At 44.2% G+C, this 13,141-nt stretch overlaps 1 protein-coding gene across 1 annotated transcript in view; it reads left to right on the top strand.

Annotated features, from left to right (window-relative positions):
* The window catches only part of LOC140275682 (probable ATP-dependent RNA helicase ddx6), a 436,375-nt gene extending 435,021 nt beyond the window's left edge, over nucleotides 1–1,354 (top strand). The window contains exon 13 of the mRNA XM_072371207.1: nucleotides 1,344–1,354. The gene's annotated coding sequence lies outside the window, so the exon portion shown is untranslated. The remainder of the gene's footprint in view (nucleotides 1–1,343) is intronic.
* The last annotated feature ends 11,787 nt before the right edge of the window (nucleotides 1,355–13,141 follow it).

Below are 13,141 nucleotides of genomic sequence, written 5' to 3'. Positions count from 1 at the left end.
GAGCCGCCGTCTGTCAGCAGCAGGCAGCGCCATCAGCAGACATCCAGGAAGAAGTCCGGCTTTGTTCACCCCCGGTGACGCTGACCACTCGTCCAACTGCCTCCGTACAGATGAAGCCCCAACACTGACCATCTGAGTCTGTGCTGTGGCCCAAACGCCAGCTTAGACTAAAACAAGAAAAGACTGAATTATCTCTGTGAACTGCAGACATCTGATCATGTCAACTGTGAATAATCCTGTTTTAGAGCGCGTTTAGCTGCATGAACGTGTCTGACAGACGCAGTTCAGATCAGGCAAAGCTTGAAACTAATTACCAGACATGAAGAATCAGTTTAAAATCCCCCAGTGAGGAAAATGCTTCTTCAAAATCACTTTAACTTTCTCATCAGTTGTCATATCACAGTAAATCATATGTTGGGATTTTAGAGACGTGGACCTTTTTACTGCTGAGTTTCAGCCGTTAACAGTTAAATATCTGCATTTATCTGTCACATCTTTATTTTATTTTATTTTATATGAAGAGTTTTGGCTCCAACAGGGAGCTGTTTGCAGCATAAAAACATTCAGAACCCAGTGGATACATCAGCTTCATCAAAGCAGCAACCTCCAGGGCAGGAAAGTTAAGGTAACAGTACCAACAGTGCCGAGATCTTGGGTTTCTAACCTTGAAGCTGAAGCCCATTAAAGTTTGTTAACATCACTGATATCTGACTCTGAAACATCTCCAATAAACCCCGGTATAAAATCAATGCTGTCGGTAAATTCTTTCCACGAGTCTTTCTTGTAAAATGTAAATGTAAATGTAATTTATTTATAAAGCCCTTTCCAACAATCCATGTCGGTACCAAAGTGCTTTACAGCAGATAATAAATAAAGAAAAGAATAAGTACAAAACAATAAAATAACAGTAAATGCAATGAAATAAAATACAGCAAAATTGAATAAGATAATATAAAAGAGTCACCATACTGCTGGGTATTAAAAGCCATCTGAAATAAATATGTTTTTAGCCTAGTTAGATTTATTTCCTCTGATCAGTTCCTCTGAAATCAACCTTAAAGTCTGACAGCTATAAGCACCTGGTGTTCATCACTTTCTGCTCCAGAAAAATCAACATGGCGACGGGCCAAAACCAGACTTTCTGCTCCTAAACGGCCGTTTACAAACCGATGGGCGATCGCAGATGCTTCATCCATTCAGTTTCAGGACACAGTCATTAAAGGGTGTCAGTTCCTCTGGAGCTACACAAACTCCATGTGCACGAAGACAGGAGCTTGTTGTGATGTTAGAATAGAAACAAAACACCTGGAGGCTTTTCTGCAGGCTTTCATTTGCTCTCACAGAACATTTGGACCTGAAGTTCTGCCTGATCTCGCCTTGGCCGGCCAGTATCATTAATCTAAAAGGGAGCAGGTTTGATGTGACATAACTTTAAAGAGGAGCTTTGTAGCGCTCTGATTGGTTGTTGGTTTATTCATTTGTGTCTTGAGGCATTTTGGATATAAAAAAATATATAATCTGACAGCTTCCAAACTATTACAGATAATAAAAAGTTAAAAATTAATCGCTAAAACAGCTGAAAATATCGTATTTCTGTTCAGTATTCTTCCATTCCACTGTAAAAGCTGTTATAGAGTATTGGAAGTCTAATTTAGAATGAAATCTGAAACCAATCAGAGGCTACAACTGGAGAAGTTGAGCTGCTAAATTAAACTTCAGACGTCAGCGCTTTGGCACAGAAAGCATCAGAGCTGTGCTGTAATCTACCTGAGAGACAGCGGCGTAAAAAAAAGCTGCTCTGAGTGTCGTCAGGGCTCTGATTTATCTGAAGGTGACACCGTGAGGATCACCTCCAGCTGAGAGACTCCTTTTCCCAGAACCACAGTCAATGAAACAATGAAAAGGAAAGCAGCGACAGACTGTAGGATTCATTCCACCTTAAAACAGAGGGTTTAAGTGAGAGTTACGGGTCTGAATTATGTCTTTGTTGTTGGTCAGCTGAGCTCTGGGAGACGCCCCTCCTCTAATCGTTACCACTTACATTTAATTACTTGGTCCATGAAATGTGAGAAAACCGTGAAAAAGCTGATTAGAAGTTCAGATAAAATCCACAGAGAAAATGTTTCATTACAACACGTTTGTTCAGGATTCAAGACAAAAAACACAAATCTTGGGTAACATTTTAAAGAAAATGAACAATTAAAGAGGAATCTAAAGATCTGCAGTGGTGTCCAGCTGCAGCTTAGCTGCAGTCTGCCTTCTCTGGGACCCTCAGATCAGTCTGAGGTGGAGCCACAGGGAGGCCGAGCTGGTTCTGTGCAGCAGCTCCAAACGGAGGCTGCACTTTGAACAGAACTGAGGTTTGGTTCGACTTTGGCTTTAATGAGCACATAATCCCTTTCACCTGATCCCTGGCCTCTGAAATGAGGTGAAATTCCTTGAGCTGGAGCGGCACCATGACTCCCCCAGCTGCAGTGAACTCTGACATGATTACTTATTATAGCTGGAAGTCAGGAGTTTTACTCAAATCTTCTTGCTTGAATGTATGAAGAGTCTGACTGTTCAACCTCTGTTAAAGGGGGCAGTGTGAGAAACACTGGCATGGGTGGAGTTTACAGTTAATGATGCTGTTAAAGCTCAAGATTATAGCGTAAAACAGCCCTGAAACCAACCTGGATGATGAGCCTCAGCATTAAAGCAGCTAAAGCGAAGGGGCAGCGACTCAAACAGCCAATCAGACGCTCAGTTAGTTTCTTTTTAATGGACCTTCAGAATACTGTCGCACCTCCTGCTGTCCACGGATCACTTTACAGTCACTGTTCTGGCTTCATGCTCCCTGCAGAGTTTAATTTCTCCCGTTTAATTTAGATTAAATCAATATCAGGCTGCAGAAAACGACAGATGTGCACACATGTGCACGGCAGCAGGGTCCAGGGGGCTCGTATCTGAATGTCTGCAGGCATCTCATGGAGATGTGAAGCATCTGCAGCTCGTGCACACGCACAAAGCGTGCACGTTTGCACACATCATAATGATTCATCAGATGGATCCACACTAAGAACCTTTCCGGAACATGATCCCCCCCCCGTGCACGTTGAGTCAGCCTCTTAGCGCTGCACAGTAGCCAGTGCAGGATGTTCTCTCTGGGACTCTGAGTCAGCTTTTAGGCCCTCTTCCCCCCCCCCCCTCCTCTTCCTCCAGTATGTCACCATGTCACCACCCGTTAAAGCGCCCCCCCACCACCAAACCTCCTCTCTTTTTCCCTCGATGGCACCTCATAAGGCTTAAATCTGGGTTATTTACGGAGGCCGATCCGGCCCTAACGGCCTCATCACATGACACACATGCCCATGCAGGGCTAATGAGCCCCGGGGCTCACCTGCCAGCGTCACGCCGACTTCGTCACGCTGTGTTTGGATTTCACAACCAACAGAACGTTATTACTCATGGCAAGTGGATCCAAATGTTTTGTTCCCGACCTTAAAACCTGCTGCACACAGACGGTATTCCCCAGAATGAGTGATAAGAGTGTTTTTATGACCAGCAGCTGGTTAAATTGTTGCTAACTCAAACATCTTTCACAATAGTTCAACATATTTCTCCCCCTCATTTGAGGTGTTTTTGTTTCGTCACGTTTTATTTGCTCTGAAAATACCAGAGAAACATCAGGTCTGGTTTTTTCCAGCCTCAGTTTGTGGGACAAACAGGGTTTGTGGGCTGGAGTCGGGAAGCGATGCTGACGCATCTGTGGAAACATCATGTGCTCACAGCGAGGCGAGGTGATGGAAAAACACCTGCTGTCTCCGCTGTGGAGCCACTGATCCACCTGAGGAGCCAGTCTGAAGTCAAGAAAAATACAACTTTTCTACAAATGAAAAAGAAATAAAGGTGGAGAAAGAACCAAGAAAGAAAGTTTTCATGTCTGTCAGTAAGCAGAGTCTGAGTCTGAGGAGGAAGAAAATCCAACGTTTTCAGTTCCTTTACTCAAGAAAAAGTGCCAAAAATATACTTATGATTTATTTTTGTAGTTTTCCTGTTTTATTTTGTAGTTTTTCTGATTTATTTTGTGTTTTTTCTGTTTTATTTAGTAGTTTTCCTGTTATATTTAGTAATTTTCCTGATTTAGTGGTTTCTCTGTTTTATTTTGTTTTTTTCTGATTTATTTTGTGTTTTTTCTGTTTTATTTTGTGGTTTTTCCATTTTATTTTGTAGTTTTCCTGTTTTATTTTGTATTTTTTCTGATTTATCTTGTGTTTTTTCTGTTTTATTTAGTAGTTTTCCTGATTGATTTAGTAGTTTTCCTGTTTTATTTTGTATTTTTTTCTGATTTATTTTGTGGTTTTTCCATTTTATTTTGTAGTTTTCCTGTTTTATTTTGTATTTTTTCTGATTTATCTTGTGTTTTTTCTGTTTTATTTAGTAGTTTTCCTGATTGATTTAGTAGTTTTCCTGTTTTATTTTGTATTTTTTCTCATTTATTTTGTAGTTTTCCTGTTTTATTTTGTATTTTGTCTGATTTATTTTGTGTTTTTTTCTGTTTTATTTAGTAGTTGTCCTGTTTTATTTAGTAATTTTCCTGATTTAGTAGTTTTCCTGATTGATTTAGTAGTTTTCCTGTTTTATTTTGTATTTTTTCTCATTTATTTTGTAGTTTTTCCGTTTTATTTTGTAGTTTTGGGTTAGATTTCCTTGATTTTGATTAGATTCATAGTTTCCACTTTTTGTTCTTAGTATTTGTTATCAATCATTGATATAATTAATATAAATGTATATTATCAGTAACATTAGTTCTTTGCTCCGTTTAGTTCTGCCCACCTTTCCTATCGCAGTCTGACCTTTGCTTTGATTGTTTCTTATTAGATTATTTATGGATTTCCTGTGTTTCCTGTTTGGTTTCAGTTCTTTTCTCGGTCTTGGTTCAGTTTGTAGTTCTGTAGGTTCTGAGTTAGCGGCCGGTCTGTGTTATCCATTATTCCTTTCATCTATCTGAATATATCAGTCCCTTCATCAACTCAAAGCGTTGCTGTGGAACCTGAATCCATGTCACTGAGCATCGTTCTGGAGACAGATATGTCGGCTGATAAATGCTCCGATTGATCATTTTGTCCCTGTTTGGCCTGAAGTGACGATCAAATGGTCTGATTAAACTGATGTTTCAGAGTTCCTTTACTTCGAGTTCTGGATCTTTTTGTTCATCTTGTTCTTTTTCTTTTATTCTTCGAGTTCTGGATCTTTTTGTTCATCTTGTTCTTTTTCTTTTATTCTTCCTGTTCTGGATCTTTTTGTTCATCTTGTTCTTTTTCTTTTATTCTTCCTGTTCTGGATCTTTTTGTTCATCTTGTTCTTTTTCTTTTATTCTTCCTGTTCTGGATCTTTTTGTTCATCTTGTTCTTTTTCTTTTATTCTTCCTGTTCTGGATCTTTTTGTTCATCTTGTTCTTTTTCTTTTATTCTTCCTGTTCTGGATCTTTTTGTTCATCTTGTTCTTTTTCTTTTATTCTTCCTGTTCTGGATCTTTTTGTTCATCTTGTTCTTTTTCTTTTATTCTTCCTGTTCTGGATCTTTTTGTTCATCTTGTTCTTTTTCTTTTATTCTTCCTGTTCTGGGTCTTTTTCCTGTAAATGAACTTGGATTTTGAACCTCTTCCTGTCTCTGTGGCCTGAGTTTGGTTCCTTCTCCTCACTGATTATTTCTCTCTTTTTGGCTAAAGTTCCTCGACTCCAGAAGCCATAAAAACTCCATCTGATCAGATCCAGAGGACCTGTTGCTGCTCTCGCTGTGAAACCGACTCCTGAAACTAAATCTCAAGCTTCAGTGGAACCTTCTCTGAGGTCTGCTGCATCCTGGGCTGAAGATGCTCCGAGTTTTGTCCCCCCGTGGGGTCACATGTTCCTGAGCCGGAGCTGAAGCACCCGAGCAGATCTGAGGCCCGATTTGCTGCCGTGATTATCAGACCAGATCCATCAGACAGGCAGTAATTGTGAAGCAGATGTGAGGAGGCAGTCGGAGGCGGGGGGCTGAGCTCGAGCAGCTCGACAACAGGTCAGAGCAGAGGCAGGAGGTCCGGGACAGAACATGCAGACCATAATGGCTCGTCTGTTCTCGGCCTACCTGTGGGTGTTGTTCAAGCCGAGGCCGCAGAAGTCAAACTGTCTGGAACATTGTTTTTAATCTACACAGGAGCTCCAACGGGAAAATCAATTAGCAGCGGATAATGGGTTTTAATCCATTTGACAGTGGTGGGGAGGGAGGGATGTTTTCACCACAGTGTGTGTGTACATGAAAGATTTTAGCAGATTATTTTCCTCTTTTGACCTGAAAATGACATATTTATACAGAACAAGCTCCAAAATGAGAAATCCCGGTTTAAAAAGTGTCGGGACGCTGCGTAAAATGTCAATAAAGCAGAATAAAATGATGATAAACCAATAATTTAGTCACAGAAAACACATCGAATGTTCACTTTTATGAAAAACATCAGCTCTTTTTGAATTTGATGGCAGCAACACATGTAAAAGACGTTGGGACAGGTCGATGTCTGCCTCTGTGGAGCATCATCTCCTCCTTTAACATCAGGAAGTGAGCAGAGCAGCTGCTGGACCCGGAGCTTCTCCTTCAGAGATGAACCAACCAGTCAAACTGAGAGTAAACAGCAAGTCCGAGTCTCTCCTGTTAGCCTGTTAACGTGCACGGTACCCTTGACCTCTGACCTCTGTGGCTTTCCTCCCACTCAGCTACGGCTGGGAGCTCTGCAGAGAGGAACTTTCCCCTCATCCTGAGGTAAATCGGTGGTGAAAGTGCAGGTTATATTTCATGCAGAAACTCAGGTGGAATTTTCCACCTCGGTGTAATCAGCTGACTGCAGTTAATCAATAAGACCATCACAGTCGAGCGCTCAGACGCTCTGATCCTCTGGTAAGTTTCCACATCAGAGGCTCACTGATTAGAGCTCATTGAGAAAAAGAGGACAAGGCTGCAGGGATCTGTCTATTATCTGCAGCTCAAATCCCACAAGATCCTCTGCTGGCCTGGACTAAACCAGAATCCCCGTCCTGAGGTCTGATGTCTGTCTGCTGCTTTCTGCTGCAAATGTGTTCCTTCTGCCTGACTCACAGTTTCCTTTTATTGCTGCAAATCTGAAGCCATACGAGTACTTTCTTTGAACCAAAGAACCAAATTCTTGCCTCCAGAATACAGATTGAATGATGTGGTGGGTGTTAACCTCGATGTTTCCAGCTTTATCTACTTTATAAGGTCTTATTTCTACTTTTCTCTCATTCATGTCAGCGAGTGGGATGCTTCATGTTTTCTGGACAAACAGCTGTTAGGTTAACAGCTGCTTTACATCAATTTGAGGCTGATATCATATTAAATTATTAGTTAACAGGCTCATATTCCAATCTTTATGGTTAAGCATCGATCTGTCTGTGTCTGCAGCAGAGATGTGTGCAGCTGTCCTGACAGAAAGCATCCTGATGAAGCTTGTTCAAAAGGTTGATTTAAAATTAAGACCCCAAAAAGGTCAGAAAGTTACTAAATACAGAGACGATCTCCTTTAGGAAACACCGGACCGTCCTTCAGGAGAGAAAGGAGCTCCGACGCTTCCTTAAGGATCTCCTTTAGGAAACACCGGACCGTCCTTCAGGAGAGAAAGGAGCTCCGACGCTTCCTTAAGGATCTCCTTTAGGAAACACCGGACCGTCCTTCATGAGAGAAAGGAGCTCCGACGCTTCCTTAAGGATCTCCTTTAGGAAACACCGGACCGTCCTTTATGAGACAAAGGAGCTCCGACGCTTCCTTAAGGATCTCCTTTAGGAAACACCGGACCGTCCTTCCTGAGAGAAAGGAGCTCCGACGCTTCCTTAAGGATCTCCTTTAGGAAACACCGGACCGTCCTTCAGGAGAGAAAGGAGCTCCGACGCTTCCTTAAGGATCTCCTTTAGGAAACACCGGACCGTCCTTCCTGAGAGAAAGGAGCTCCGACGCTTCCTTAAGGATCTCCTTTAGGAAACACCGGACCGTCCTTCAGGAGAGAAAGGAGCTCCGACGCTTCCTTAAGGATCTCCTTTAGGAAACACCGGACCGTCCTTCATGAGAGAAAGGAGCTCCGACGCTTCCTTAAGGATCTCCTTTAGGAAACACCGGACCGTCCTTCATGAGACAAAGGAGCTCCGACGCTTCCTTAAGGATCTCCTTTAGGAAACACCGGACCGTCCTTCCTGAGAGAAAGGAGCTCCGACGCTTCCTTAAGGATCTCCTTTAGGAAACACCGGACCGTCCTTCCTGAGAGAAAGGAGCTCCGACGCTTCCTTAAGGATCTCCTTTAGGAAACACCGGACCGTCCTTCCTGAGAGAAAGGAGCTCCGACGCTTCCTTAAGGATCTCCTTTAGGAAACACCGGACCGTCCTTCATGAGAGAAAGGAGCTCCGACGCTTCCTTAAGGATCTCCTTTAGGAAACACCGGACCGTCCTTCATGAGAGAAAGGAGCTCCGACGCTTCCTTAAGGATCTCCTTTAGGAAACACCGGACCGTCCTTCCTGAGAGAAAGGAGCTCCGACGCTTCCTTAAGGATCTCCTTTAGGAAACACCGGACCGTCCTTTAGGAGAGAAAGGAGCTCCGACGCTTCCTTAAGGATCTCCTTTAGGAAACACCGGACCGTCCTTTAGGAGAGAAAGGAGCTCTGACGCTTCCTTAAGGATCTCCTTTAGGAAACACCGGACCGTCCTTCCTGAGAGAAAGGAGCTCCGACGCTTCCTTAAGGATCTCCTTTAGGAAACACCGGACCGTCCTTTAGGAGAGAAAGGAGCTCTGACGCTTCCTTAAGGATCTCCTTTAGGAAACACCGGACCGTCCTTCATGAGAGAAAGGAGCTCCGACGCTTCCTTAAGGATCTCCTTTAGGAAACACCGGACCGTCCTTTAGGAGAGAAAGGAGCTCCGACGCTTCCTTAAGGATCTCCTTTAGGAAACACCGGACCGTCCTTTAGGAGAGAAAGGAGCTCTGACGCTTCCTTAAGGATCTCCTTTAGGAAACACCGGACCGTCCTTTAGGAGAGAAAGGAGCTCTGACGCTTCCTTAAGGATCTCCTTTAGGAAACACCGGACCGTCCTTCCTGAGAGAAAGGAGCTCCGACGCTTCCTTAAGGATCTCCTTTAGGAAACACCGGACCGTCCTTTAGGAGAGAAAGGAGCTCTGACGCTTCCTTAAGGATCTCCTTTAGGAAACACCGGACCGTCCTTTAGGAGAGAAAGGAGCTCCGACGCTTCCTTAAGGATCTCCTTTAGGAAACACCGGACCGTCCTTCCTGAGAGAAAGGAGCTCCGACGCTTCCTTAAGGATCTCCTTTAGGAAACACCGGACCGTCCTTTAGGAGAGAAAGGAGCTCCGACGCTTCCTTAAGGATCTCCTTTAGGAAACACCGGACCGTCCTTCCTGAGAGAAAAGAGCTCCGACGCTTCCTTAAGGATCTCCTTTAGGAAACACCGGACCGTCCTTCATGAGAGAAAGGAGCTCCGACGCTTCCTTAAGGATCTCCTTTAGGAAACACCGGACCGTCCTTTAGGAGAGAAAGGAGCTCCGACGCTTCCTTAAGGATCTCCTTTAGGAAACACCGGACCGTCCTTCCTGAGAGAAAGGAGCTCCGACGCTTCCTTAAGGATCTCCTTTAGGAAACACCGGACCGTCCTTTAGGAGAGAAAGGAGCTCCGACGCTTCCTTAAGGATCTCCTTTAGGAAACACCGGACCGTCCTTCCTGAGAGAAAGGAGCTCCGACGCTTCCTTAAGGATCTCCTTTAGGAAACACCGGACCGTCCTTCCTGAGAGAAAGGAGCTCCGACGCTTCCTTAAGGATCTCCTTTAGGAAACACCGGACCGTCCTTCAGGAGAGAAAGGAGCTCCGACGCTTCCTTAAGGATCTCCTTTAGGAAACACCGGACCGTCCTTTAGGAGAGAAAGGAGCTCCGACGCTTCCTTAAGGATCTCCTTTAGGAAACACCGGACCGTCCTTCATGAGAGAAAGGAGCTCCGACGCTTCCTTAAGGATCTCCTTTAGGAAACACCGGACCGTCCTTCAGGAGAGAAAGGAGCTCCGACGCTTCCTTAAGGATCTCCTTTAGGAAACACCGGACCGTCCTTCCTGAGAGAAAGGAGCTCCGACGCTTCCTTAAGGATCTCCTTTAGGAAACACCGGACCGTCCTTCCTGAGAGAAAGGAGCTCCGACGCTTCCTTAAGGATCTCCTTTAGGAAACACCGGACCGTCCTTCCTGAGAGAAAGGAGCTCCGACGCTTCCTTAAGGATCTCCTTTAGGAAACACCGGACCGTCCTTCCTGAGAGAAAGGAGCTCCGACGCTTCCTTAAGGATCTCCTTTAGGAAACACCGGACCGTCCTTCATGACAGAAAGGAGCTCCGACGCTTCCTTAAGGATCTCCTTTAGGAAACACCGGACCGTCCTTCCTGAGAGAAAGGAGCTCCGACGCTTCCTTAAGGATCTCCTTTAGGAAACACCGGACCGTCCTTTAGGAGAGAAAGGAGCTCCGACGCTTCCTTTTTCACTTCCAAACTCTGATAATAAAGTAATATTCTATATCATCTCTGATATATGAGTTTCAGAGATGAACCTTCCTGTAACAACAGGATCAGATCCCATCAGATGAAGCATCTGCAGCTGTTTCTGCAGAACATTTATTGAACATCTGGAGTTTCAGACCCACATCACAGCTGAGAGTCAGAGTGCTGAAGCAGTTTTCCTCCATCTGACTTTAACCTCCTGATGTTTTTCAGGAGGTCAAAGAAAAGATGACAGGATGTAACTTTTTGATTGTTCAACTGGACTCGATGAAATGAACAAGAGACTAAAATCTACAAAGTTAAACAGTTAAGTTGCAAAGTAGAAGATGGAACTATGTTAAGACATCAGTTAAAAAAACACAAAGAAAACCAACCAAGACCAGAGATCATGACATGCTTGTTAAAAGGAGGAGGGAACATGTTGATCCAACAGTGGTCTGTGTGGGAAACACCGACTTATTTCTGTTTCCTGTGGCTGATTCACATCATTTCAGGACAAACATCTGAAACTGTGACTGTTATCCAAGAGTAGAACGAGTAGAAAAACTTATTAGGTTTTTCTGAGAGAATTAGGGCCAAATTCATTAAACTAACCAGTCATCAAACCACATTTGCACCTGCTTAAACTGGTCGTAAAAATGTGGGAAAGTGTGAAGCAGAAGGCTTTTAGTCTGAGTGAGAAGGAGAGTTTTCTGTGTGGCTCATGTTGAGTTGCAGGCAGAACGCAGCAGAGAGCTCTGACTCAATAACAAAAACAAGACGCTGTCTCTTAGTAAACTCTGATCAGCGGGAGCTGTCGCAAAAGAGGAGTAACAAAGGCACATAACAGCAGATGTCTGCAGCCATCCTGCACGCTGAGCTGCTATAATTAGCCAGACACACTTGAGTCAGAGCCAAAGAGACAGAGCAGATCTGCAGGAGGTGAAGTCCAAACCATCCTGAGAGCTGCTGGGAACGCTCTCCACATTTAAACTCTGGCTGGGCTGCGGGGGACCACTGTGCACTGCTAAAAACACACATATAGTTGCTTTCATTTTGCTGTATTGGACAGAACTCTGTGACTTAATTTGATCTATTTAACAGAGTAAAAATACCAACTTCTTTGAGTTCAGGAAACGGAACCAAATCCAGGATCTGCAGCATCAACACTCAGTAAAAGCTGCTCCAGACTCATGTTTCCATCCTTCAGCTTCCTTTAATGACTCTTTTTAATGCTTTGAACTGAGTTTTTCACAGGAATCTGAGTCCATTCCTGCTGAATCCCAGATTCCAGCTGCTCAGCAGTCCCTGGTTGCTGTTGTCTGGTTCTCCTCTTCATGATGCTCCAACATCTGCAGCAGGAGACAGATGTGGACTGCAGGCAGGCAGCCGAGCTCACACACTCTGTGTGTCTGAAGCTGCTGGAAGTCCTGCAGAATGAGGTCTGGCATCGTCCTGCTGAAATAACCACGGACCTCCCGGGAAAAGACGGCACCTTGATGGCAGCATCTGTCTCTCCAGAACTCCAACATCCAGCATGCATCAGTGGTACCTTCACCCAGATGAAGCCCTCCATGCCATGGACTCTGCTGCAGCCCCAGACCATCACAGACGCTGGCTTTAAACCTTCCTCTGAGAACAGCCTGGATGCTCTTTCTCAGCAGTTTTTCCCAGAAGCAGCTGAAACGTGGACTCATCTGCCCACAGAACACGTGTCCACTGTCTTTCTGTCCCTCTGAGATGAGCTGGAGTCCAGAGAACTGGGCCGTGGTTCTGCTCAGAGCTGATATATGGCTTCCTCCTGGTGTGATGCAGCTTCAGCTCACATTTCTGGATGCAGCCATTATGACACTAACTGTCCTTCAGACATGCAGCTGACCTCGTTAACTATATTTCATTTTGTTGTGACTATCAGGGACATCAAATGTGTCTCTGATCACACACATATAGGATCAGAGAATAAACCTGTCCATCTATTCATGTGCTCTTTCATTCATAAAGTCAGATTAAGTGCCCGTTAAATCCCTCCATGCACGCGTCCCTGTCCTGGATCCACTCTGCATGTGATATCTAAACTTCATGCTCAGAGGTGTGGGGGACACAGTGTTCCTGGGTCATTGTTCTCAATGACTTTCTGTTCCCAGATTATTACAAACTATGCTGCACAGAGGCTCCACTAATCCCCAGTGGACGTTTAATCCGAGCCACTCCCAGCTGTTCAGCCTGAGGCTGATATCGGCCAGTGATTTTCCCCTGTCAGCTGAAGCATGAAAATAGCCATAAAAATATGTGCAGAGGGATTTTATTAGTCTGATTAATTGACCTATCACACAGTTGCTGCTCTCACAGAAATGCAACACACACACAGTATTACATGTATTATTATCATGGAAAGAGCTTTAAAAGTAAACCCTCATTTATCTGATCAGCGTGACAGTATGCTAACGTTGAACTAGCTTGAACTTCACCTGGCTATGCTAATGTGAAGGCACTCCTTAGAACAAAAAACACCATTCTGTGACATTTCTTATAGTTGAAAGGCAGCGGGGTACCAAACTGGAAAGTGAACCCTAAACATTCATACAAACAT

This window comes from Leuresthes tenuis, unplaced genomic scaffold (genome assembly GCF_036924035.1).
Source record: "Leuresthes tenuis unplaced genomic scaffold, fLeuTen1.0.hap1 SCAF_18, whole genome shotgun sequence".
Classification (NCBI taxonomy): domain Eukaryota; kingdom Metazoa; phylum Chordata; class Actinopteri; order Atheriniformes; family Atherinopsidae; genus Leuresthes; species Leuresthes tenuis.
Note: the sequence above shows the minus strand (reverse complement) of the source record. Positions and strands in the feature narration are given on the sequence as shown.